The sequence below is a fragment of the Schistocerca cancellata genome, chromosome 2, assembly GCF_023864275.1.
Source record: "Schistocerca cancellata isolate TAMUIC-IGC-003103 chromosome 2, iqSchCanc2.1, whole genome shotgun sequence".
Classification (NCBI taxonomy): Eukaryota; Metazoa; Arthropoda; class Insecta; order Orthoptera; family Acrididae; genus Schistocerca; species Schistocerca cancellata.
Genome location: NC_064627.1, coordinates 694,893,008 through 694,918,503, shown reverse-complemented (window position 1 = coordinate 694,918,503; position 25,496 = coordinate 694,893,008). Strand labels below are relative to the sequence as shown.

Below are 25,496 nucleotides of genomic sequence, written 5' to 3'. Positions count from 1 at the left end.
CACTCCTCTGCAGAGTGAAAATCTCATTCTGGAAACAGTCTACTTGTTAGCACTGTGAGTAGGTTTTTCGTCATTTGAACAAATCTTTTTCCGAACACGTTCCGTAATGATACCAGTGCAACACTTTAGAACTTGTAAAAAGTAATCACGATTGATAGTGGCTGAGGGTGGGGATGAGCAATAGTTTTAAACGAACTAAGGCAGGAACATTTGTAGCTACTTTTGTACCTACACCTGGACTGGTGCCTTTCGTTTTTCATTCAGTTCATGCTTTCATGGTGGCAAGTAATGTTTGCCCGTATTGTTTGGAACGTTCTTTTTCTTAAAAAAAATCCTGAAAATGATACTTCGTGTTATGCAAGAACGTTTTTCGTTTATGGTATGTAAGGTTGCATTTGATTCACGTAAATATAAGTAGCTATAATAAGAAAACCATCATATTCATAATTAAGATGTTTATGTTCCATCAGACCTCGAATAATTTTACTCTTATAGTTTGTGACTTTAAAAGATAATTATTATCAATAATAAACATAGGGAACTCTCTTTCATTTTCAAGCGAATTGTGTTACAAATGAGATGTTTATCAAATGATTTGGCAGTACAGGATCGTCGTTTTCGACAGCGAGGGATTTTAACGTTTCTTGATGCTCTGCTTTACGTCAAATGTCGACTGAGCAGTTAGAACGCATTGATCTACAGTGATCCGTGTCACTGTACACGAGGAATGGCAAAAGTTATGAATTGTGATCACTCTTCCATCGTGCGACATTTTCACCCAATGGGGAAGGTTCGAAAGTGTGTGGGTACCCCATGCTCTAAGCCAAATCACAAATAAGTGCATCTCTGCTTGCTCGTCATCAGTTGCCTCGTGAACAACGCCGATCATTCCTGTTCTGTATTGTTACTGGCAGACGAGAAGTAGTGTCTGGTCGACATAGAGAGGACATAAAATGTAGACTGGCAATGGCAAGGAAAGCGTTTCTGAAGAAGAGAAATTTGTTAACATCGAGTATAGATTTAAGTGTCAGGAAGTCGTTTCTGAAAGTATTTGTATGGAGCGTAGCCTTGTATGGAAGTGAAACATGGACGATAAATAGTTTGGACAAGAAGATAATAGAAGCTTCTGAAATATGGTGCTACAGAAGAATGCTGAAGATTAGATGGGTAGATCACATAACTAATGAGGAGGTATTGAATAGAATTGGGGAGAAGAGGAGCTTGTGGTACAACTTGACTAGAAGAAGGGATCGGTTGGTAGGACATGTTCTGAGACATCGAGGGATCACCAATTTAGTATTGGAGGGCAGCGTGGAGGGTAAAAATCGTAGAGGGAGACCAAGAGATGAATACACTAAGCAGATTCAGAAGGATGCGGGTTGCAGTAGTTACTGGGAGATGAAGAAGCTTGCACAGGATAGAGTAGCATGGAGAGCTGCATCAAACCAGTCTCAGGACTGACGACCACAACAACAACAACAAGGAAAAGAAAGAAATGGTGAACAGCTGAGACGTGTCGCAGACGCACTCCTTGAACAACGACCAGGAAGACTCCGTGAAGTGATGCTGCGCTACGATAACGCCCGCCCGCATTCTGCTAGTGACAAAAAACACCTTACAGCAGTTGAGCTGGGAAGTCATTCCGCAGCCACGTTATTCACCTTATCTTGCGGGCTCACATTTACACCTTTTCTGCTCTCTATCCAACAACCTTCAAGAAACTCCCTTTCCGAATGAAAATGCGCCAAAAACGTGGTCCGACGATTTCTTCCCCCCAAAACAACGTTATTTCTACAGTGATTTGAATCGAAAAGTTGCCCCGTCGTTGGCAGGCTGTTGTAGACAGTGAAGGACATATATAATTGATAACTGAATTCGCTGCTACATGTTTCTTAGGCTTATGGAAAACTGCTACAACCTTATGTACCAACCTAAATTATTAATTATAGCTGTATTTATTCATTAATAAATACGGCATTAGATTCCTCTCAGTATTGCGCTGCTGAACTAAATTTTCTATGCTTCACCTGCCGTTACTGGACCCACGATTACACACCATCACTGGTGGAGGCATATTTAACGCTAAGTAAGTTTCAAACATTCTTTCAAAAGTCTTGACTGCCAGGCTGTTTTGAGCAACGGTACGAAAATGTCAGCACGGTAATGGACTTAAGTATTAATGTAGATTACTCTGTAAACTGTGTAATTATTAGCAACAATTTAGATGGGCAAGTGCTGTGTGTGTGCTCTGATACGCCCAAATACGACGGCTGCGTTTTCTGTGCCTATCTAGACACTAAACATGAAGGTAGTGGATTATTCCGTCCATCGAAATAGAAGTTTGTTTATGCAGTGGAACTCTTAGGTATGAAAAGAGTGTTCAGACTGGATTGGCGAGCCAAGCTGACCACATTTAATAATAACAGACTATCTCTTGGCGTTGCAAATATTGAAATCAACTGCTAAAGACAGAGGGAATTACTGTATCCCATAGCAGATAGCTGCTGTGCAAAAATATCATTTGTAACCACCAAGAAGCTCGCTGAGATTTCGGGTAATGATAATGCCGACCAGCTACCAAAGAGATCAGGAAAGAACGGAATATATCCATTCCGTTATTGATCTAATTGCTGTATTCGGAGACTTGGCCAAAAGCGAATGGTATAAGGAGTGGGAGAACGAGAGATCTGCACAAGGGCATCTGGCACAGAAAAAATCCATCTACGGCGTCACCGAGTAGCTGAGGTCGAGAAATCCGCATCCGCTATCGCCACAGAATCATCTGCGCCTCTGGTTTAACCCTTCAGGTCAATTTGTCGTTTGTTGCACGCATCATTTACGGTGCTGCCATTTTAACGGCCAGCGATTCGTGTGACTGACTTAGCAGGTACGTCAGAAGCTCTGTAAGGCTGTTCGTGAATAATGCCGTGTTGTATAGAGAACTCGTAACGCCATAAAATCGCAGTGAAATACAAGAATATCTTCAGAGTGAAGACACATGGTGCTGGAATTGATAGCTGCTTTTCAAAATACACAATTTTAGCGTTTTGAACGTCATAGGCGAAAAGAACTGTTACCGTTATGCGTGCGATAGTATGCTTTCCTAATATGTTCCAAAATGCCGCGCACAAAAACGGAAATTTCCAGTGCTCATACATCGGGTTCTGTTGGTGATAAAAAGTTAGGCTGAAGTATTTTGGATAGCCCTTTGGCTAAGGACCATTTGTATGTTCCACAGAAAGGTCGTCTTCGTGTCACTATCCTACGGCACAGGGTCAAAGTATGAATATTACAGACTATCTCCTGCATAGGCAAATGCAACAAATAAGTTGGTTCTTTTTGCATTTGAGGTAGTCTGTGGTGGGCCTGATGGCACTTATGGAGGAACTATTAGTTCATGGGCGGTTCCTCGAAAATCGCAAAAAAAAAGTGTTTTTTACTATATTTTCGCCGTCACCCGCGGACCAAAGTCCGACAGAGGATTCCAATACGGTTATTCACAGAAAATGGCTGAAATTTTTATGATATATTCCCAAGATCCCGATCTCTAACAACCTTGAAAATTTTCATGATATCTTTATCCGTTGCCGAGATATAGTAGTTTATATTTGCCCTACTTGTACCCGTGAAACACACACGTAATATCCGGTATGAGGCGAAAACATACTTTGTAAAGTGACGTAGAAGGAAAGACATGCTGTAAAGTATCCCGTTATCACCTGGGAACCCAATGTTGTAGCACTGAAGCACATGAAATATTTTTTTGGGCACAAAATTGTGTCTGAGGTATAAAATTAATTTTGCGTTATTTCAGTTGCGCGTAAGCAAACTATTTAAATTTTACTGATCAATACATTTCTTTTCATATGAGTTACATTGCCCGCTGCAGCAGAGAAAAGAAGGGAACCAGCGGAGAAATGCTGCTATAGGAGCACAAAAAATATGATTAAGTTTCTGTTCATTTCAAAGACTTAAGTGGGGTACCAGCTGCATCATTCTACCTTCCTCAGCACCTGTAAACATTTTCCTAAAACTTTTCGGCATGCTTACATATTCGCGCTTTTTTATGATGAGAGAGAAGTGGCAGTGGCAAAAACACGGAAAAGTAATAAATATTAGAAGATAGTAAAGCGTGTTTGTATTATAGAAAGAGCGAAGGAAACAGGGGCAGTGTGAGAGAAAGAGAGGGACTCCGTGGCAGTGGGACATACACTCCTGGAAATGGAAAAAAGAACACATTGACACCGGTGTGTCAGACCCACCATACTTGCTCCGGACACTGCGAGAGGGCTGTACAAGCAATGATCACACGCACGGCACAGCGGACACACCAGGAACCGCGGTGTTGGCCGTCGAATGGCGCTAGCTGCGCAGCATTTGTGCACCGCCGCCGTCAGTGTCAGCCAGTTTGCCGTGGCATACGGAGCTCCATCGCAATCTTTAACACTGGTAGCATGCCGCGACAGCGTGGACGTGAACCGTATGTGCAGTTGACGGACTTTGAGCGAGGGCGTATAGTGGGCATGCGGGAGGCCGGGTGGACGTACCGCCGAATTGCTCAACACGTGGGGCGTGAGGTCTCCACAGTACATCGATGTTGTCGCCAGTGGTCGGCGGAAGGTGCACGTGCCCGTCGACCTGGGACCGGACCGCAGCGACGCACGGATGCACGCCAAGACCGTAGGATCCTACGCAGTGCCGTAGGGGACCGCACCGCCACTTCCCAGCAAATTAGAGGCACTGTTGCTCCTGGGGTATCGGCGAGGACCATTCGCAACCGTCTCCATGAAGCTGGGCTACGGTCCCGCACACCGTTAGGCCGTCTTCCGCTCACGCCCCAACATCGTGCAGCCCGCCTCCAGTGGTGTCGCGACAGGCGTGAATGGAGGGACGAATGGAGACGTGTCGTCTTCAGCGATGAGAGTCGCTTCTGCCTTGGTGCCAATGATGGTCGTATGCGTGTTTGGCGCCGTGCAGGTGAGCGCCACAATCAGGACTGCATACGACCGAGGCACACAGGGCCAACACCCGGCATCATGGTGTGGGGAGCGATCTCCTACACTGGCCGTACACCACTGGTGATCGTCGAGGGGACACTGAATAGTGCACGGTACATCCAAACCGTCATCGAACCCATCGTTCTACCATTACTAGACCGGCAAGGGAACTTGCTGTTCCAACAGGACAATGCACGTCCGCATGTATCCCGTGCCACCCAACGTGCTCTAGAAGGTGTAAGTCAACTACCCTGGCCAGCAAGATCTCCGGATCTGTCCCCCATTGAGCATGTTTGGGACTGGATGAAGCGTCGTCTCACGCGGTCTGCACGTCCAGCACGAACGCTGGTCCAACTGAGGCGCCAGGTGGAAATGGCATGGCAAGCCGTTCCACAGGACTACATCCAGCATCTCTACGATCGTCTCCATGGGAGAATAGCAGCCTGCATTGCTGCGAAAGGTGGATATACACTGTACTAGTGCCGACATTGTGCATGCTCTGTTGCCTGTGTCTATGTGCCTGTGGTTCTGTCAGTGTGATCATGTGATGTATCTGACCCCAGGAATGTGTCAATAAAGTTTCCCCTTCCTGGGACAATGAATTCACGGTGTTCTTATTTCAGTTTCCAGGAGTGTAGTTGACAGTGGCAGAACGGTGCTAGGAAATGAATGAAGGAGGCAGTGTCAGGGCGTGAGGAATAAAGAGAAGGAGAAAGTGGAAGTGATAATGAGAGACAGAATATACGATAGTGGCAACGAGGAAGAGAGAGATGGTGAGATGAAACAGCAGCAGTAGGAAGGAGGGAAAGAGATACTAGCAGTAAGAGGAAGAATAAGGGAGACAATGACAATGAGAGGAGACTGAAGTATAGGGACAGAACGAAAGGGACTGTGGCTGTGACACAGGAGAGAATAACAGAGACAGAAAGTGATAATGAAAACGAGCTGTGCTGAATGAGTGAATGAGAAAGAGCCCCTGCGTCTGGATAGGTATGAGCGACTCACAGCGAGGGACTGTTGGATGTGAGTGAGTTACAGTTGGCGGAGCTTGTGCGAGTGTCAGGTGAGCTGCATTTTAAACAGAGCGCGAGTATGCTTGCGCACCAAATTTTGTGGGAAAGGTTTTTAAAGGTGCTGAGGAAGGTAGAATGATGCAGCTGATACCCAAATTTTCGACTAGAATCTTTTAGATTCCGCTGATTGTTTTATTACACGATTTTCGAGTAATCACTGGAAACAGCCACTCCCTCTAAATATATGGGAGCATCTGTAAATGAGTAAGTGAACCAGTCATTAATCCGAAGAGTGTTTTGGACACCACAATACTTTACTAGGCATTCTCCTGTTGGAGGTGGTACGCCGTTGCCTTTCTCCGACCTTTGAACTGACTTACCCAGCCTGTTACAGATGGACCTACTCGGTGCAGGTTGACATCTTTCACGTCAAGAAACAATCCCAGAGGTGAAAGAAGTGACAAGTGACAGACAGAAATCTTAGGATTGACTGACGGTCGAACCGGCGACCTTTCGATCTGTAGTACGGCAGGATCGAGATTCCTAAGCTACAGTTCCACCTTAAGTCTCTCTGAAGAGGTGCCATTTATTACGCACTTCCTAACAGCATAGCATGAGTGAATGTAAGGGGAGGAAGAGGGTGGGGGGATTAGTGCATGATACCGGCATCCTAAGTGCCCTTCGCCACACACCGCATGAAAATTTCCGGAGTACTGCTGTAGACGCATCATCAGCTGACCACATGATATACATTAAGATAAGTCGCCACTAGAGTTTTCCCGCACAGTTAGCACCTTTACACTTCGTTTTTAACTTGGAACTGGCCAGTAGCAGACGTCGGCTATAGTTCTGGTATATAGCTCACAACCCCAATTTTAGGGACCCGATGCCTTATCCATTGCTTCAATGTCAATTTATTTATCGTTGTATCTGGAGACAGAGTTCCTTAACACATGAAAATAAGATTGGTGAGTACGAGTGTGTAAGGCGAGGCCAGCCCCAACGGCGGTGTCGCCTGGACGACCAGAAGGCTGTGTCTGCGCCTGCGAGCTGTCGTTGCGGGGGGCTGGGAACCGAGGACGCCGGCTGCGGCGCCCACACACAGTGTTCTTATCTTTGCAAACGGCACTTTGTTGATGCTGTCTTTCTAGCTGTTCGTTGCTCCGTAGCATTGTATGCCTATAGGGAACGGTGCTTTGGGGTTGTGTTGAAGCCTTCACGGCAAGTCCCCATCATACTTCACCCCCAACAGCAGTCCCTATCTTTAGCGTGCTACTTCATTTTGCCATGTAGGTGTTAATTATACCTTTAACCTACACCTTGTTTCTGAAAGGCCCAGTCACCGAGGCATTCCGAAAATGTTTAAAGTGAAAGGGCCACATAAAACCAACCGTAGAACAGGCAGATATCAGACTGAGATTGGTTGGAAGAGCCCTCAGGGAGTGTGGTCCACTCACAAAGGAGGCAACTTACAAAACCCTCATTCAACGGATATTTCACCATTGCTCCTCAGTCAAGAACCCTTATCACGTAGGGCTATTAAGTGAAATACAGAACATCCACCGAGGAGCAGAGCGCTTTGTCACAGGTTCGTCGTGTTGGTGTGAAAGCGCCATGGAGATGAACGTCTATGTCCAATGACAGACGCTAAATGAAAAACATTGTTCTCATCTATCAAAATTCCGGGAGCGTACGCTCCTAGAAGAGTCGACCAATATATTGGTTTCTCCTGTATGTATTCCACAGAAAGAACACGAGGATGAACTCGGATTCAAGCCAGTTCGGAAGCTTGCCAGAAGTCGTTTTTCCTGGGCATTATTGGCATCGGTTACAAGAAAGGGAAGTGACAGTGGTATTTGGAGTACCCTCCGCCACTCACTGCACGGTACATATAGAGCACAGGAGGGGGTCTAACCCGTGACCGGCGGTACTGGTTTAAATCTTCTGTGTTTTTCATATCTTCTGTCTTTTCATGTATAGCGCAGGTGATAATGGTATCTCCAACAGGACATGCCACTACCTTTCCCCCACCTTATCCAGACAGAGGTGGAGCTACTTCTATAATAAGGTGAGATGGACGCCACATTAAACTCTTCGTTTCGAAGACTTCACCATGTGACAGCATCGACGGTTCTATTGGCCGCTATCTGTCTGCATAATACATGACCTCTTTCGTCGGCTCGTCTCGTTATGATATCATAGGAGCCTATCATGCACCATCACTCTAAAACCCATACATGTATTACAGAAGTGATCCTAAAAACTTTTGAGTAGGCAAGCAACTTAGTGAATAATATGTAAGCAAGTGAAATTCCGCTATTTGAGTCCGCGCCTTTCCCGCGTCGCGCATGCAAAACCCGTGGCCCGTCGCTCCGGCAGGGAGCACTGGATGTCGCCCTCCTCTACGATTCGTCTACGATGACGTTATAGCCCAACCCCTTGGCGCCTGCGCTTTTCTGCCGAACCAGCGTCTATACAGGTGAGCCACTGCAGCAATACGTCATTCAGCACCTGAAGATGATCTCGTTGAAATATTGTGCAGCTTGTACAACATTGTCCTACGCGACGTCCGTGAACCAATAAAACAGCAATTTCGTCGGAAAAGTCTCAAACAGCACGAATTCCGTACATATAATAATACTGACGAAACCAGAGAACTATAGCTAGAACCATAAATTTAGACAACATTGTACAACGTCCGATCGTGATATCACGAGAAAACAGAGGAGCCGCCAGCAGCAGCTATAGGGGGCCAAAAATTCTGAAGATGGCTTTAACGTAAGCCGAAACCGGTAAATAAAGAAATATTATTGCGATCTCGACTGTTGATTTTAACCTAAATAGTTAGAACCTATTAGAGTTTTGCTGAATAATCTTCAGATATGCGTATTCAAATGAAAAACAATTAAATAATAATTAATTTGTTTAGTGTAAGCAGTGGATTGAATGCAAAAACACGTGTCAGCAAATTTCGTTTACCTGTACCTTGATTCACCAAAATAGACATCAAACATCCAAAGTCTGAAGGCGCAATTTCCCACTATCAACCGCGGTCTAAGCTTAAGTTCGTTGTCTTCAAAAACCCCTGTGATAACACGCACAGAGCTGAGAAACACTCTTAGACTTCCTAAAACCGTGAAAAATCGATCACCAGAAACATAGTAAAATAATCTAAGTCCAGCGAAAAATTAAATTATGGACCTGAGCTCACTTGGACTATTCTGAGTCCAATGAAAAGGTAAAGTAAGGAACTCGTCTTTACAAAAATTGTTCCAAGTCCAGTGAAATGGTTTAGTACCTAACTTGAGCAGCTGTTCAGCAGCACAAACTTCTCGATAGATTCAGCAACAACGGCCGACGACAGAACAACGATCACCGATCAGCAAAAGATCATATATGTCCTACTATTCGTACTTAAGTACTTTCTCTGAGGCCACACACTGTTGTGTCGATGTTAGATACCTAAATAATGACTACGATTCGTATCTATAGATAATTCTAAAAAAGGATACAAAATGAAACAGTACGTATTGGACAAGCAGGATATAAATACATCAAGCGAATTCACGCATGTCCCATGATACTAGCTTGTGAAAATGCAGAGTTTAGAGCAGACACGAACCTGTCAACATGTACAGTTCCTGCAAAGAAGCACTAGTACATTATGGCCAATAGGAGGTGCTGATTCCAGTCAGGTGATTTCCCTTCCAATGATGGGTAGACATTCCCATGCAGAGTATCTGTTAGCATTAGTTTGTGCTTCTGTGTAATAATACTGAATATTTTCTTTCTTACTTTTGGCCTTGTCCTGCGCCAACGCGAGGTCGGCCGTGTTATGACGGATTTGGCAGTGTTAGTTGCAGAGGGCGGCCAGATGCCCCTTCTGCCGCCACCCCGAACCCCTGGTATGTAAGTAGTGTACCCTAGCTCTGTGTATCTAGTGTAATCCGTGAAATAGTACGAATGAGTTCAAATGTCTGTGAGTTGTGTAACTGAGGCGGAACGTGGGGACCAGCCCAGTATTCATCTAGTGGGATGTGGAAAACCGCCTAAAAACCACATCCAGGCTGGCCGGCACCCGGATTCGATCCGGGCTGGCGCACCTACCCGAGTCCAAGAAGCAGGCATTAGCGCTCCCGGTCATCCTGGTGTGTGCGTAATAATACTGAATATACCGATATTAATAATTATTACTACATCAGTGTAATAGTGAGGCAGTAAAACGCATGGAGAAATGTAACAGTTACCTCATTCTGTTTACATTAATGATAATAGGTAAATCACATTATTATATCATTGTGTTCTGTCATGACGATCTGAAATATTTTAAATAATAATAATTTCTGAAGCAACAATAAAGTCATGACTCTAGGTAAAACACTGAAAAGGAGTGTCAGTGTTAAGTTGTCCCGTTTAGGTACTAAATTGATACTAAGACGTATACTGTAGCAAGCATAAGATGTAAATTGTTTTGAAAAAAAAAAAAAAAGAAAGATATTTGCCTCTGAAAATCAGTCAAAGTCGTACACGTCCAAATTGTTCGTATAAATGAGAAGATATCCATTTGGACGTAATATTTTCGTTGGAAATTTGATTTGCCGATACGATTCGGTGCAAAAGTAAACGTGTTCGCACAGCAATGTTACGCGGTCCATTCATGTTAATGTGACCTCCAACAATGTTAACTATGTTCGAAGTGAACGTGAAATAACCTCTCGCAGAGAGCTGCACTAGCAGTGGACGATATATAAAGCGTGCAAGAGTAGGGAGGAGAGAGGGGGGGGGGGGGGGAGCCGGAGGAATGCGGAAAACAGTACAGTCGTTGTCAGAGCACGAAAATAAAGTTATTTATCTTACGTCCAAAAGGACATGATAATTGAGTTTCGGGTCAAGACTGGAAGCATTTTCGAAACGGCTATGACTGTAGACTGTTCGCGTGCCACTGCAGTTAAAGCATGGCGTGCATGGGAAAACGGCGCTGTCCGAAACCGGCGCCTAGGCAACTGTGGTGCACCGCGGGTCAAAGATGAAAGAGGCGAACGACAGCTGCAGAGACGTGTACGGGAGAATGGACGTGCAACTGCTGAACAACTGACACCCCTTATGAACCAAGAGGCTACCAACAGTGTCTCCTCGACGACAGTTCCAGCAACGTTATTGCGTATGGACCTGAACAGCAGGCGCGTGGTTCAGGCATCACTGCTGATTGCTGTTCATCGATGACCAAGTCTGGAATTTTCTTACCAGTACCGCAACTGGACATCCATTGAGTGGTGACTGACCTTTCCAGATGAATTACGTTTTGTTCTGCGCGTGACAGATGGCAGATGGCGCGTACAGGGTAAAACATCTGAAAGCGAACAGCTTGCCACGGTCTTCGGTAGGCTCCAGGTGGAGGAGGAAGCGTTATAGTTTGAGGGGTGTTTTCGTGGCATTCCCTGGGTGAGCCCGTCAGTCTGGAAGGCACAATGGATCATCGCCAGTATGCATACATCCTTGTAGGCCCCGTCCACCACCAGTACTTAGTTTGCTTCTCCCCAGTACGATGGCATCTGCCAGCAGGACAATGCAACGTGTCTCACGGCTCGCATGGTTCGAAGAGGACTAGGATGAGTTTACAATGCTCCGCTGCATACCAAACTCTCTGGATTTAAACGCACTCTAGAATCTGTGGGACCACCTCGATCGAGCTGTCCGCGCCATGGGTCCTGAACGGAGAACCTGGCTCTGCTGGCCTCGGCATGCCTCGACATCCTTGTCGGTACCTTCCAGAACCTCACTGACTCTCTTACTGCGCGTATTACAGCGGCCCGCACCGCAAAAGGTGATTATTCAGGCTTTTCGCAGGTGGTCAGTACAGAGTACGATTGTACCCAAGCGTGGATCTCTTCGTCCGTAGCAAATCGACGGCCACGAATGTCTTCCTGCAAGGCACCAAAAGTAGGGAAATACTGTGGGGAGAGATGGGGACGGTATGGAGCGTGTGTAAGGGCTTCCCAGCGAATCTTGGCGACATGTGAGCGGGCTGTGAACCCTTTACACATACTCGACACGTTCCCTGTCTCTGCCCACGCTATTTCCCTACTTTTGGAGCCTCGTAGGAAGACATTCGTGGCCGTCGATTTGCTACGAACGAAGAGGTGCACGCCAGGGCGGAATCTCGGTTCCATAGGCAGCCGCAAACATTTTTCTATGATCGCCTTGACCATCTTGTCTCACATTGGGATAAATGTATTAACGATTATGGGATAACTTTTGAAATAATGAACAGTTTACATACTTTTTCCCACCCGTCTTGTTTTCATTTAAATGTCCCTTATACAGAACTGCCACCGAGGCGCGACCCATAATGAATTAAATAATAAAGACATTCCTACAAAAGAGCCGATGCACACGCTTTCTTCAGATAGTATTTTCAGTCACATGTGTACTTGAAATAAGTTTTACATTGTCGGGTACTCATTGGAGTGGCATCGCCAAAAAAGCGTGATGTTTCGAAAAGCCGACTTCTTGCCATCTTCAGGTGTTCCTGATGACCTTGTGTGTGTGCGCGCGCGCGCGCGCGCGCGCGCGCGTGTGTGTGTGTGTGTGTGTGTGTGTGTGTGTCGGTGTACCGGCCATTCGCCGATTCTCCATGTGTTGTTGAATGTGTTAGGGTTGGATTTTGTTGCTGATATGTTGTTGTATGTGTTAGGGTTGGATTTTGTTTCTGGGACAGAATTTATTTCACTTTAGGGGACATGGCCGCAAATTTCGCCAAGCAGCCGCCGCTAGGTTGCGTTATGTGCCTGTGTAGGCTTACTTTTTCTGTTTTTCTCTCAGTGTATCCGCATGAGAGCGGCAGCCTCTGGGAGCGATAGTAGTATCCGCCCACAGGTATTGTATATCCGCCCTCTGTCCTGTTTTTAAATCTCTCTTTCATCTCGGTCGCCCACCGTAGTGTGGCTGGGAAGGCAAGCGTCTTAGTTGTGGCGGCCTGTGCTGGGTGCCGCCTTTCCCTCTCTCCCGCCTGTCCCTTTCCACCGCCTGCTACGGTGATGGGCGAAGCGCGGTGTCGGGTGACCACCCAGGGGTGCGTCCGGCGCTTGACGCGGATCTCCGCTGGCGTGGTGACAATGCTTCTTCTTCCTGTTCAGTTGTCCAACGGGAGCAGACCTGCCCGTAGACCGCCGCTGTGCTCTGGTCATGCTCAAGGCTGGGCCTCAGGTCTTGCTTAATTGAAAACCGCTGTCCTTATTTATTCGTCCCTCATGCAGTCGGTTCTCTACAGCTTCTTTTATAATACAATCCCAGAAGGTGTTGGACTGTTGCAACAACTTGGTGTCGTCATAATTCATGTTATGTCTGGGGAGAGATGCAGTGCTCTCCCATAGTGTCTGTGTGGCGTTTGTGCTCAGTGCATCTCTCCAGTACTGGCGTACGTATACTTTCCCACACTGGCAAGGGGTGCAGTAGACTCCCGTTTTCTGAATCTTAGGTCATCCTTGACTGGTCATAATAAGGTTTTCGTCTCGGTTGGTGGGCGGAAAACGCACTTGAGGTTGTGTTTCCGGAGTTTCTTCGGATTTTTCCTGATGTGTTCCCGACGTGTGGAATAATCGCCGTCCCAACCGCTTTATCTTCGTCTTCAGGAGGCTTCGATCTTGGCTTCAATAGTTTTAAGGCACATTGTACCTGGCGGTAGATGTAACCGTTCATACAGAACACGGCCTGTAAGTGCTGCAGTTCAAATGCTAGACTGTCGCGGTCCGCGATTTTGCGTGCAGCGGCAGTCTTCGTGGAGGTCTGCTCCCGCCACAACTGAAGAAGATGAAGAAGCAGAGATGGGCGTCAAGCGCCGCCCGCGGCCCTGGGTCGACACCCGACGCCGCGCTTCCCCCCTCACCACACCAGGAGGGCCCGGCTGGAGGCGGCGGGATACAAAGGTAGCAACGACCACATGTGTCATGAGGAGCGCCTGACTATCGCAAGAAGTCGGATTGCTGAAACATCGCCCTTTCTGAATGACGCCACCCGACTGAAAACCAGAGAACTATTCAGAATTTTTCTACATCGGGAAAACCTAAAATCACACAAGTTTTATGCTGATTACGAAAAACTGAATTTACTGAACATCTTTGTCTTTGCATACCACCTCCTCAGTTCGAATAAAGGGTGTGCTTCTGCATTTTTAATTTATTTTATTATTTTAATCATTATTAGAATATCAGACTGTTATAATTACTGTGGTCATTTTGCGACCTCTCATTGAAAAAACAACGCAGTAATAAGTAAGTTATCAACAAAGCTCACAACTCATACCCACATCTAGTAATACAATGCGACTAGAAATTACGTTAACTTATTAATACTATCTGAAGAAAGAGAGTGCATCTGCTCTTTTGTAGGAATGTCTTTATTCTTTGATTCATTATAGTTGGCGCCTCGGTGGCAGTTTTATATAAAGGACAGTCAAATGAGCACAAGACGGATGGGAAAAAGTAAGTAAACTGTTCATTATTTCAAAAGTAATCCCCCTAACTGTTAATACATTTACCCCAATGTGGGACAAGATGGTCAAGGCGTTCATAGAAAAATGTTTCCGGCTCCCTATGGAACTGAGACTTCGCCCTGGCTCGCACCTCTTTGTCCGCAGCAAATCGACGGCCACGGATGTCTTCCTGCGAGGCTCCAAAAGTAGGGAAATAGCGTGGGGGGAGACGGGTAATGTGTCGAAGACGTGTAAGGGGTTCGCCGCGCGCTTGGAGGCGGCATGTCACTAATCGTGCGGCCACTCCCGCCGGAGGTTCGAATTCTCCCTCGGGCATGGATGTAAGTGTTGTCCTTAGTGTTAAGTTAGTTTAAGTAGTGTGTAAGTCTAGGGACCAATGACCTCAGCAGTTTGGTGCCTTAGGAATTCACACAAATTTGAACATTTTTTGTGTATGGGGTTCACAGCCCGCCCATATGTCACCAAGGTTCGCTGGGAAGCCCTTACACATCTTCAACGTCTCTCCCCACGCTATTTCCCTTCTTTTGGAGCCTCACAGGAAGACATTCGCGGCCGTCGATTTGCTACGGACAAAGAGATCCACGCTTGGGTACAATCGTGGTTCCGTAGGCAACTCCAAACATTTTTCCTTGGAGGCACTGTTACCAAATTCTCCCACAGTGGGATAAATGTATTAACAGCTGTGGTGATTACTTTTGAAATAATAAATAGCTTACATATTTTTTTCTGTCTTTGTGGATTTCATTTGAATGCTTCTCATAGAATTTTATTAATTGGTACCTGCATAAGTAATCAGATAAAGCATTTCAAATAGTTAATTGTGAGTCCTTATCGACTAGGAAGATAACGTAAGGATCTGGGTGGGAAACTCATTCTTGCCACATTTTCATACCAAATTTTTAATGAATTCGTGTGGATATATATACACTATTCGCCATTAAAATTGCTACAACAAGAGGAAATGCAGATGATAAACGGGTGTTCATTGCACAAATATATTATACAAGAACTGAAATGTGATTACATTTTCACGCAATTTGGGTGCATAGATCCTGACAAATCAGTACCCAGAACAACAACCTCTGGCCGTAATAACGGCCTTGATACGCCTCGGCATTGAGTCAAACAGGGCTTGGATGACGTGTACAGGTACAGCTGCCCATGCAGCTTCAACACGATACCACAGTTCATCAAGAGTAGTGACTGGCGTGTTGTGACGAGCCAGTTGCTCGGCCACCATTGACCAGACGTTTTCAGTTGGTGAGAGATCTGGAGAATGTGCTGGCCAGGGCAGCAATCGAACATTTTCTGTACCCAGAAAGGCCCGTAGAGGACCTGCAACACGCGGTTGTGCGTTATCCTGCTGAAATGTAGGGTTTCGCAGGGATCGAATGAAGGGTAGAGCCACGGGTCGTAACACATCAGAAATGTAACGTCCACTGTTCAAAGTGCCGTGAATGCGAACAAGAGGTGACCGAGACGTGTAACCAATGGCACCCCGTACTATCACGCCGGGTGATACGCCAGTATAGCGATGACGAATACACGCTTCCAATGTGCGTTCACCGCGATGTCGCTAAACACGGATGCGACCATCATGATGCTGTAAACAGGACCTGGATTCAGCCGAAAAAATGACGCTTTGCCATTTGTGCACCAAGGTTCGTCGTTGAGTACACCATCGCAGGCGCTCCTGTCTGTGATGCAGCGTCAAGGGTAACAGCAGCCACCGTCTCCGAGCTGATAGTCTATGCTGTTGCAAACGTCGTCGAACTGTTCGTGCAGATGGTTATTGTCTTGCAAACGTCCCCATCTGTTGACTCAGGGATCGAGACATGGGTGCACGATCCGCTACAGCCATGCGGATAAGATGCCTGTCATCTCGGCTGCTAGTGATACGAGGCAGTTGGGATCCAGCACGGCGTTCCGTATTACCCTCCTGAACCCACCGATTCTATATTCTGCTAACAGTCATTGGATCTCGATCTACGCGAGCAGCAATGTCACGATACGATAAACCGCAATCGCGATAGGCTACAATCCGAGCTTTATCAAAGTCGGAAACGTGATGGTACGCATTTCTCCTCCTTACACGAGGCATCACAACAACGTTTCACCAGGCAACGCCGGTCAACTGCTGTTTGTGTATGAGAAATCAGCCGGAAACTTTCCTAATGTCAGCACGTTGTAGGTGTCGCCACCGGCACGAACCTTGTGTGAATGCTCTGAAAATCATTTGCATATCACAGCATCTTCTTCCTGTCGGTTAAATTTCGCGTCTGTAGCACGTCGTCTTCGTTCTGTAGCAATTTTAATGGCCGTGTGTGTGTGTGTGTGTGTGTGTGTGTGTGTGTGTGTGTGTGTGATACTTCACATAATCAGATCATCAGATCGCTCCAGTGGTTCACTTGTTACAAATTTTATAAGCTATTCTAATGAAAAGCTACAGTAACTTTCTTAATATTTATCTTAGAATCATGCACGAAACTGTAGTGAGCTCAACCCATCGTTGCGGTTTTCCTCATATACTTGGTCTCGCTGTACTATGTTGTAGGGCTGTAAGGTAGTTTTATTGAGAACATAATATTTATCTTTGAGTCTGTCCACCTTAGATGTCATTGAGTCGTCTCCACCCTTCCCGCACCCTCCAGCTACTAACCAACCTGCATTACCCGCACGGTCGCTTGCGCGCGGCGACCTGTAAAAGAACTCATCACTGCCTCTCGCTCTGTGAGCCGGCATCTTGTGATGTTATGATTAGCTACGTATTGAATTCCCCCGCCCAGATTTCCGTGCACATTAAAACGTCGCTTCCGAGACTGGGAGATGCGCTGGGCCCGGCTCGTACTCGCCCGGCGGATTAACGACGAGGCTCAGTATGCTGACCAGTTTGGATGTGATTTTAGGCGGTTTCCCATAACCGACTAGGTGAATAACGGTCTCATAACCAATTTCCGCGTCAGTTACACGATTCGCAAACGTTTACAAAAATTTCATAACTAAAACTAAACGCAGGCAGTTCAGGTACACATATTAGATCCCACTTGGGAGAGGGGGGTTAACGGATGGCGACAGGAAGAGCATCCGGCCTCTCCTTAAATTACCCATATCAAATCTGTTAGTAACCATGCCAGTCCTGTGCCGATGCGGGACAAAAGCACGAGCAATTTCATCTTAACTTCATAGCAATACTGGGCGGTCGATAAGCTGCCCTACATTTGCGTAACGTTTTTTTATATATTTTCTTATTCCATTTTTTAATGATGGCATGCACTTTTTATGTGCTGTACTCCTTTTCTGAACTAACGAAAATTACTCTATGAAATTAAGATTTTTATAAATGTGAAAACATGTTCCAAGGTACAACATGGTTTTGTACCTACGAGCAAATATTCCATTGAAATTAAAAAGCGTTGCAGTCGAGAAAATTTGTGAATACTGTATTTAACTGTCTAATTGTTACATTAATACTCTACTAAACACCAGTAATCAGTGAGTATAATAAAATTAAGTAAAAGTGTCATCAAAAACCAGTTACAAATTAAAAACATTTAGATATAGAAGCTATTGGAAACTAACACCACTTTGCATTTTCAAGAACAGAAAGATTGTTAAGACATTAAATAAACTCAGTTTATTAGCACGTATCACATGTTCTGTGGTATAAGAACACAAGTTGGTGCATGAGCGACGAAGTATGTCTTAATTGTCTATGATTTATATACATAATTCTAAAAATATGTATACAGCCTTTTACTCGCCATACAATTCTGTAACTGAAGAAGTAACATTTTTTCTGAATAGCTATAGTATATTACACGTCATCTATAGAAGCTGGACAGAAATATGGAAACAGCAGAAACACACACCTCATTAACACGACTAATACGGAGTACGAAACCAGGTGGTATTCAGAACAGCTTCCAATCATCTTCCGGAATCGATAAATGAGGTTCTGTTTGGTTTTCAAGGAAATTTTGTGCTGTCCTTCCGCAATGCTGTGGCATGAGCAGGTAACCGTGAAGGAGGTCGGTAGCGATCACGTACTCTACTCTCCGAAGTAGGCCAGAAACGCTGAATAACACTGAGAACTGGTGAATGTGGTGGCCAGGGATGATGTCACTATTCATCTCCTTGCTTCTTAGTCCTGGACGATATGCGTTGTGAGAACAGGGCCTGTCGTCCAGAATGAGATTTTCACTCTGCAGCGGAGTGTGCGCGCTGATATGACACTTCCTGGCAGATTAAAACTGTGTGCCGGACCGAGACTCGAACTCGGGACCTTTGCCTTTCTCTGGCAAGTGCTCTAACAACTGAGGAAGGTAGGAGACGAGGTACTGGCGGAAGTAAAGTTGTGAGGAGGGGGCGTGAGTCGTGTTTGGGTAGCTCAGATGGTAGAGCACTTGCCCGCGAAAGGAAAAGGTCCTAAGTTCGAGTTTCGGTCCGGCACACTGTTTTAATCTGCCAGGAAGTTACAGGGACTTACGTGCTGGAACACAGCATCATTGAAAAACAAATATTGCACTATGTGACGCATCTGATCAACCAAAATGGGCACGTAGTTCTTGACGGTAATGCGGCCTTGAAAAGTAACCATGAGACCCACGGAATAGTAACATGTTTGCCGAAAACCAAATCCTAGCCATGACTCACTCACGAGACGTGAACTCGGCCAAAAGTTCGAAACAGTGTGAAAGACGTTTCATTCGACCAATTGAGTTTCTCCCATTGCCCTTTAGTCCACGTTTTCTTTTTACGGCCATTCGCATTGCTGATGACTGGTTTAGGAATTACACATCCCCCTGCAATTCCCTTCGTGTTGTTTTCACACTGAAAGAGCTCGGGAGTGCGACATTCAGATCTGCAGTGACTCTTTCAGCCGTCGTCCTCTTATTTTTCGTCACAGTTAATTCAGAGACCGTCTATCACTATCACTCGAGAAACTCTTTCATCCACGTTGAAACCTAATGGATCATTTTTCTTCCCGTCGACACAATGGCTTTTGAAACGCCAAACACTTTGGCTACGTTTGTTACGGAAGTGCCCACCACACGATGTAACGCGCTGACAACTGTTGTGTCCGCGACTGCCTCTTGCAATGTATTGAACACACTGTAAAGGTGCCGTTCGTAATCGAATACAACAGCGCAGTCTGCAGAGTCGGCTATCATCTGCATTTATTTACAAGCATGCACTTATCGAGGTGAAACTTCCTGGCAGATTAAAACTGTGTATCGGGCCGAGACTCGAACTCGGGACCTTTGCCTTTCGCGGGCAAGTGCTCTACCAACTGAGCTACCCAAGCACGACTCACGCCCCGTCCTCACAGCTTTACTTCTGCCAGTACCTCGTCTCCTACCCTCCAAACTTAACAGAAGCTCTCCTGCGAACCTTGCAGAACTAGCACCCCTGAAAGAAAGGATATTGCGGAGACATGGCTTAGCCACAGCCTGGGAGATGTATCCAGAATGAGATTTTCACTCTGCAGCGGAATGTGCGCTGATGTGAAACTTCCTGGCAGATTAAAACTGTGTGCCGAACCGAGACTCGAACTCGGGACCTTTGCCTTTCGCGGGCAAGTGCTCTACTAACTGAGCTACCCAAGCACGACTCACGCCCCCTCCTCACAGCTTTACTTCTACCAGTACCTCGTCTCCTACCTTGGTGGAGCATTTGCCCGCGAAAGGCAAAGGTCCCGAGTTCGAGTCCCGGCCCGGCATACAGTTTTAATCTGCCAGGAAGTTTCATATCAGCGCACACTCCGCTGCAGAGTGAAAATTTCATTCTGGAATTATCAAGGTGTTTCCATATCTTTGTCTGACCCCTGTAAATGTGTAGAACACGCTACATTTACAAAAACGGCACGAGACACAACCTCGTGTGTAACACCAATACAAGCTGTAGAGAATGGCAGAAACTGCTTGTTTCATTCTCTAGTGCGAGTTTCTTCATGTGATTTTTGAACTCAACCAGTAGAGTGAAGAACCGAGGTAGGTAAACAGTCCTCTCTGTGCAACACTCTGCTCTTTATACAGCGTAGTCAGAAACAGCGTGAAAAGCTTGCGAGGGAATTGTAGGGTAGGATGTGCCGAGAAATAATTATTAAGAAAAACATTTTTTTCACTGCACCGTTTCCGAGCTGATTGGGCGCTGCACGCTCAAATTCAAGCGGCTCGCCACATATGGTGTCGCCATACGTGTTCTCCGTTTGGTTTCCTAAACTGAAAAATATTGCACATGGGACGGCAGTAAGGATCGCTCTGAGAAAAGCTGACACTAATTGTCTCTGGCGGGCCGCTGGAACTCGGGAGCGTAACGGCCTGATTGAATAATTTCAATGCTAATTAACTCGGAAGCGGCGCAACGAATCAAAATTTTCTAGACAGTTATTTCACAGCACAAATTACCATGCAACAGCCTTTCAAGCTCTTCAAACTTTTTATCTTGTACAATTAGATTTTGAATTAAAATTTGCCGTTTTTATTGTAACTAATTGCATCGCACAATTGTGTTTTACGTTCTGTAATGAAGCCTCACGAAGTCTTGTTTGTGTCATAATGCCACACTATCGTATCCTGCGAAATGAGCTTTTCCTGAAAACAATAAAATAAACAAATGACATTAGCGGGCGGCGTCCGTGGCGCCACGACAAGCCGTGTAGGTACTGTGTGGTGTGGTGTGCTGTGGTCAGTGGTGTGTTGTGGCGTGGCGCTCCGCGCAGCCTCACCTGTTGCGTGTGCCGTGTGGTGGCTGCGCGGGATTGCAGGGTGGCGGTGCGGTGTCGGCCGAGCAGCGAGCGGCGACTGGCGGCCCGCGCTCCTGCCGGGCTATTTATACGGCCGCAGCCTCTCAGGAGGACCGCAGAAATAGACGGAGACAACGGGAAAAGCCGTTGTCATCGGCGACGGGGACGTCGCGGCCCACCCGTCCGCAACCCCTCTGCCGACCCTCTGCTGCCTCTGCAACCTGCGTCCTACCGTGGGACGCTGAAGATGTATGGTTTGTGGGGCGCCCAACAGCCCGGTCATATGCGCCCGTACAAAGTCCCAATTTTTTCTCAGTCCAGTTTCTAGACAATCCAATCCAGCCACTGTCACAAATGATGATGATGATTATCATTATCATGAAATGATAAGAACAACACAAACACCCAGTTCCCGGGCACAGAAAACACCAATCGGGCAGGTAATCGAACATAGGACCCCTTGATCCAGAGGCAGCAATGCTTAGCCACTAGACCACGAGCTGCTGACCCGTGGGACACTGAAACGAAAGTTGATGGAAGCCAAGCGAGTCCACCTTTTTTTGCCCGACTTTTAGTGTTTCTTGTGCCGCAACATGCCACTATCGTTTTTTGCACTAACGCAAAAATCAGTCAGTTCGTCACCCACTTTGAGCCAAACACCGATTATACCAGGTACACTACTCGCCATTAAAATTGCTACAGAACGAAGATGACGTGCTACAGACGCGAAACTTAACCGACAGGAAGAAGATGCTGTGTATGCAAATCATTAGCTTTTCAGAGCATTCACACAAGGTTGGCGCCGGTGGTGATGCCTAAACGTGCTGACATGAGGGAAGTTTCCAACCGATTTCTCATACACAAACAGCAGTTGACCGGCGTTGCCTGGTGAAACGTTGTTGTGATGCCTCGTGTAAGGAGGGATCGGATTGTAGCCTATCGCGTGCGGTTTATCGTATCGCGACATTGCTGCTCGCGTAGATCGAGATCCAATGACTCTTAGCAGAATATGGAATCGGTGGGTTCAGGAGGGTAATACGCAACGCCGTGCTGGATCCCAACGGCCTCGTGTCACTAGCAGCCGAGATGACAGGCATCTTATCCGCATGGCTGTAACGGGTCGTGTAGCCACGTCTCGATTCCTGAGTCAGCAGATGGGGACGTTTGCAAGACAACAACCACGAATTTTGGTGCACAAATGGCAAAGCGTCATTTTTTCGGATGAATCCAGGTCCTGTTTACAGCATCATGATGGTCGCATCCGTGTTTGGCGACATCGCGAAGAACGCACATTGGAAGCGTGTATTCGTCATCGCCATACTGGCGTATCACCTGGCGTGATGGTATGGGGTGCCATTGGTTACACGTCTCGGTCACCTCTTGTTCGCATGAACGACACTTTGAACAGTGGACGTTGCATTTCAGATGTGTTACGACCCGTGGCTCTACCCTTCATTCGATCCCTGCGAAACCCTACATTTCAGCAGGATAATGCACGACCGCATGTTGCAGGTCTTGTACGGGCCTTTATGGATACAGAAAATGTTCGACTGCTTCCCTGGCCAGCAAATTCTCCAGATCTCTCACCAACTGAAAACGTCTGGTCAATGGTGGCCGAGCAACTGACTCGTCACAGTACGCCAGTCACTACTCTTGATGAACTGTGGTATCGTGTTGAAGGTGGATGGGCAGCTGTACCTGTAAACGTCATCCAAGCCCTGTTTGACTCAATGCTGAGGCGTATCAAGGCCGTTATTACGGCCAGAGGTGGTTGTTCTGGGTACTGATTTGTCAGGATCTATGCACCCAAATTGCGTGAAAATGTAATCACATGTCAGTTCTAGTATAATATATTTGTCCAATGAATACCCGTTTATCATCTGCATATCTTCTTGGTGTAGCAGTTTTAATGGCCAGTAGTGTATCTCGCGTAGTAGCACGCCAGCTTATTTTATTCATTTAATCAACGTGCCCTGCTGATGTAAATCGCTGTCTGTCAACAAAAAGTGAAGCACCAATAAGGGAATGAGGAAACGAAATGAAACCTCTTGGGCTGAGAGGGTATCAGTGCGCATGCGACAAAACGTCGCGCGTAAAACAGGATTTTACTGGGGTTCATAACAGAAAACGTTAGCGACAGCCCCGGACATTTGCGCAAGCCCCGCCCATTTACCCCCCTCCACACCTACCCGTATAACAGGAAACGTTAGCGACAGCCCCGGACATTTGCACAAGCACCGCCCATTTACCCCCCTGTTTTTGTTCGTCGTTTTTTTGTTTTACTGCAGCTGTTCATAATAGCAGTGTTGTGCTGTTAGTACTTCTTAGCAGTTTGTACAATACTGTCAAAATTAAACATAGATATGCACTCTCAATAAAGTTATCATTCACAAGGTACCTAATCTTGATTGTTGTGGCCAACTTTTGTCAAAACTGATATCTAACAGACATTAAAGTACAATAAGATGTGTTGGAATGATACTGACGAAATTATGTACGTATGTTTAACAATAGGCAGCTCTAAAGCTCTCAAACACTGAAGAAGAATTCAAAGTAATTTCGTGTCTGCTATAAGCAAGCAGTCATAAGAGTTCACAAGTAAAAATTCACCCATTACACAGGCAAATATTAGTGAAGAATGTCACTGTATAAATATCTGACTGCTTGCATTACGCATTTCTACATTATCCCACTCTTATATTCTTTAGTCTTAATGAGTAATCAGAAACAAACCAAGACATCGACTTTGCCTTGTTTATGCACAACATTGACTTTAGACAATCGAGATAATGGACAGCATCCTTGGCGATACTACCAATTAATATTTCCCAACAGAATTTCTTGACTACGCGAGGTGACGGAAATTTGCGCTCACTGCAGTTACCAAATATCAGATTTTTTGGTATAGTGCAGATGAAAGCTCATGAAATAAAAAAGACAGTGTGGATACTATTTTTACTTTTCTTTCTTATTGATGATTTTTCAACTCGCATATTCAATGAACATATTTCCAATTCTTTCCACAATGGTACCGGAAAAACTGTATTTCGTACTAACTACTGATTTTCTCCCTTGTTATGACTGGCATATCTGTGATATGAACAACTTTAATGTTGGAACATGCGGCAGACCATGGGTGGAGCTTAGGATATGGATTGGTGTCAGGGGGGGGGGGGGGGGGGGAATTGGGCGGGACTTCTGCATGCACCGTCCGGGGCTGTCGCTAACGTTACGTGTTCATAACTCGCGTTCTATTGTTGACAGATATGTAGGATCAAGTGTTCTCGACAGCCGTTGGCCGAGGGAACATTTGTATACCAAAGTGAAGGGTCATCTTACTGTAACAGTCTTACAGTGCACACTTCATCCAGCTTAGATCATCATCATCATTTGCTGGGGTCTTTGTCCGACAGCAACGCGGGGTCGGCCTTGTTACTATGGATTTTGGCGATGTGGGTGTCGGAGGGTGGCCGTCGCCACCCCGTACACCCTGGGACGGAATTAGTGTACACCAACTGTCTGCGTCTAGCGTTAGCTATGAAATAGTGCGAACGTTTTTCAAATGTCCGCGAGTCGTGTAACTGAGGTGGCACATGTGGAAAACTGCCTAAAAACCACATCCAGGCTGGCCAGCACACCGACCCTCGTCGTTAATCCGCTGGGTGGATTCGATCTGGAGCCGGCGCGCCTACCTGAGTCCAGGAAGCAGCGCATTAGCGCTCTCAGCTAACCTGGTGGGTCTCGTCCAGCTTAAATAAATGTAGTCAATCGATTGATTCTTTTTGCCTTAGATGTGGTCTACGGTGGCCCTTAGGGGGTCTATGGCAGCACCATTTAGTTCATTGGCGGGTCCTGAGAAAATCTCATAAAGGTGTCTTTCCCCATTTTTTCGTCGTCAGCACCAAGTATCTAAGTAGCTAACAACAGCAAATTGCTCAAATTTTAACTATACAATTTCTCCGCTCTCATATAAAAATGACATATTCCCGTTTTCAAACATCTTTATCCGGCATCAAGAAACACCCCAAAAAATTAGTTTTTGGGTACCAAATCCGAGCCGCGGATTTCAAGACGGCTATTCAAATCTAATGGCTACAATTATTAGAATATATTTCTAAGATCTCGATCTCGAACAGCCTTCAAAATTTTCTTGATCTCATTATCCATTTCCGAGATACAGAGCCTCAAATTTACGCCACTTCTACACATAAAATACTCAGCCAAAATCCGGTGTGACGCGAAAATGTAAT

The 25,496-nt window shown here is 46.0% G+C and overlaps 1 protein-coding gene and 1 non-coding gene across 2 annotated transcripts in view; both read right to left on the bottom strand.

The window, feature by feature from the left end:
- The window catches only part of LOC126162468 (SET domain-containing protein SmydA-8-like), a 264,899-nt gene extending 243,606 nt beyond the window's left edge, over positions 1-21,293 (bottom strand). The window contains exon 1 of the mRNA XM_049918999.1: positions 21,229-21,293. The gene's annotated coding sequence lies outside the window, so the exon portion shown is untranslated. The remainder of the gene's footprint in view (positions 1-21,228) is intronic.
- On the bottom strand, positions 19,732-19,806 carry Trnas-cga (transfer RNA serine (anticodon CGA)). Its single transcript has one exon. It is a non-coding gene; the product is annotated as a tRNA-Ser (tRNA).
- Positions 21,294-25,496: the final 4,203 nt, after the last annotated feature.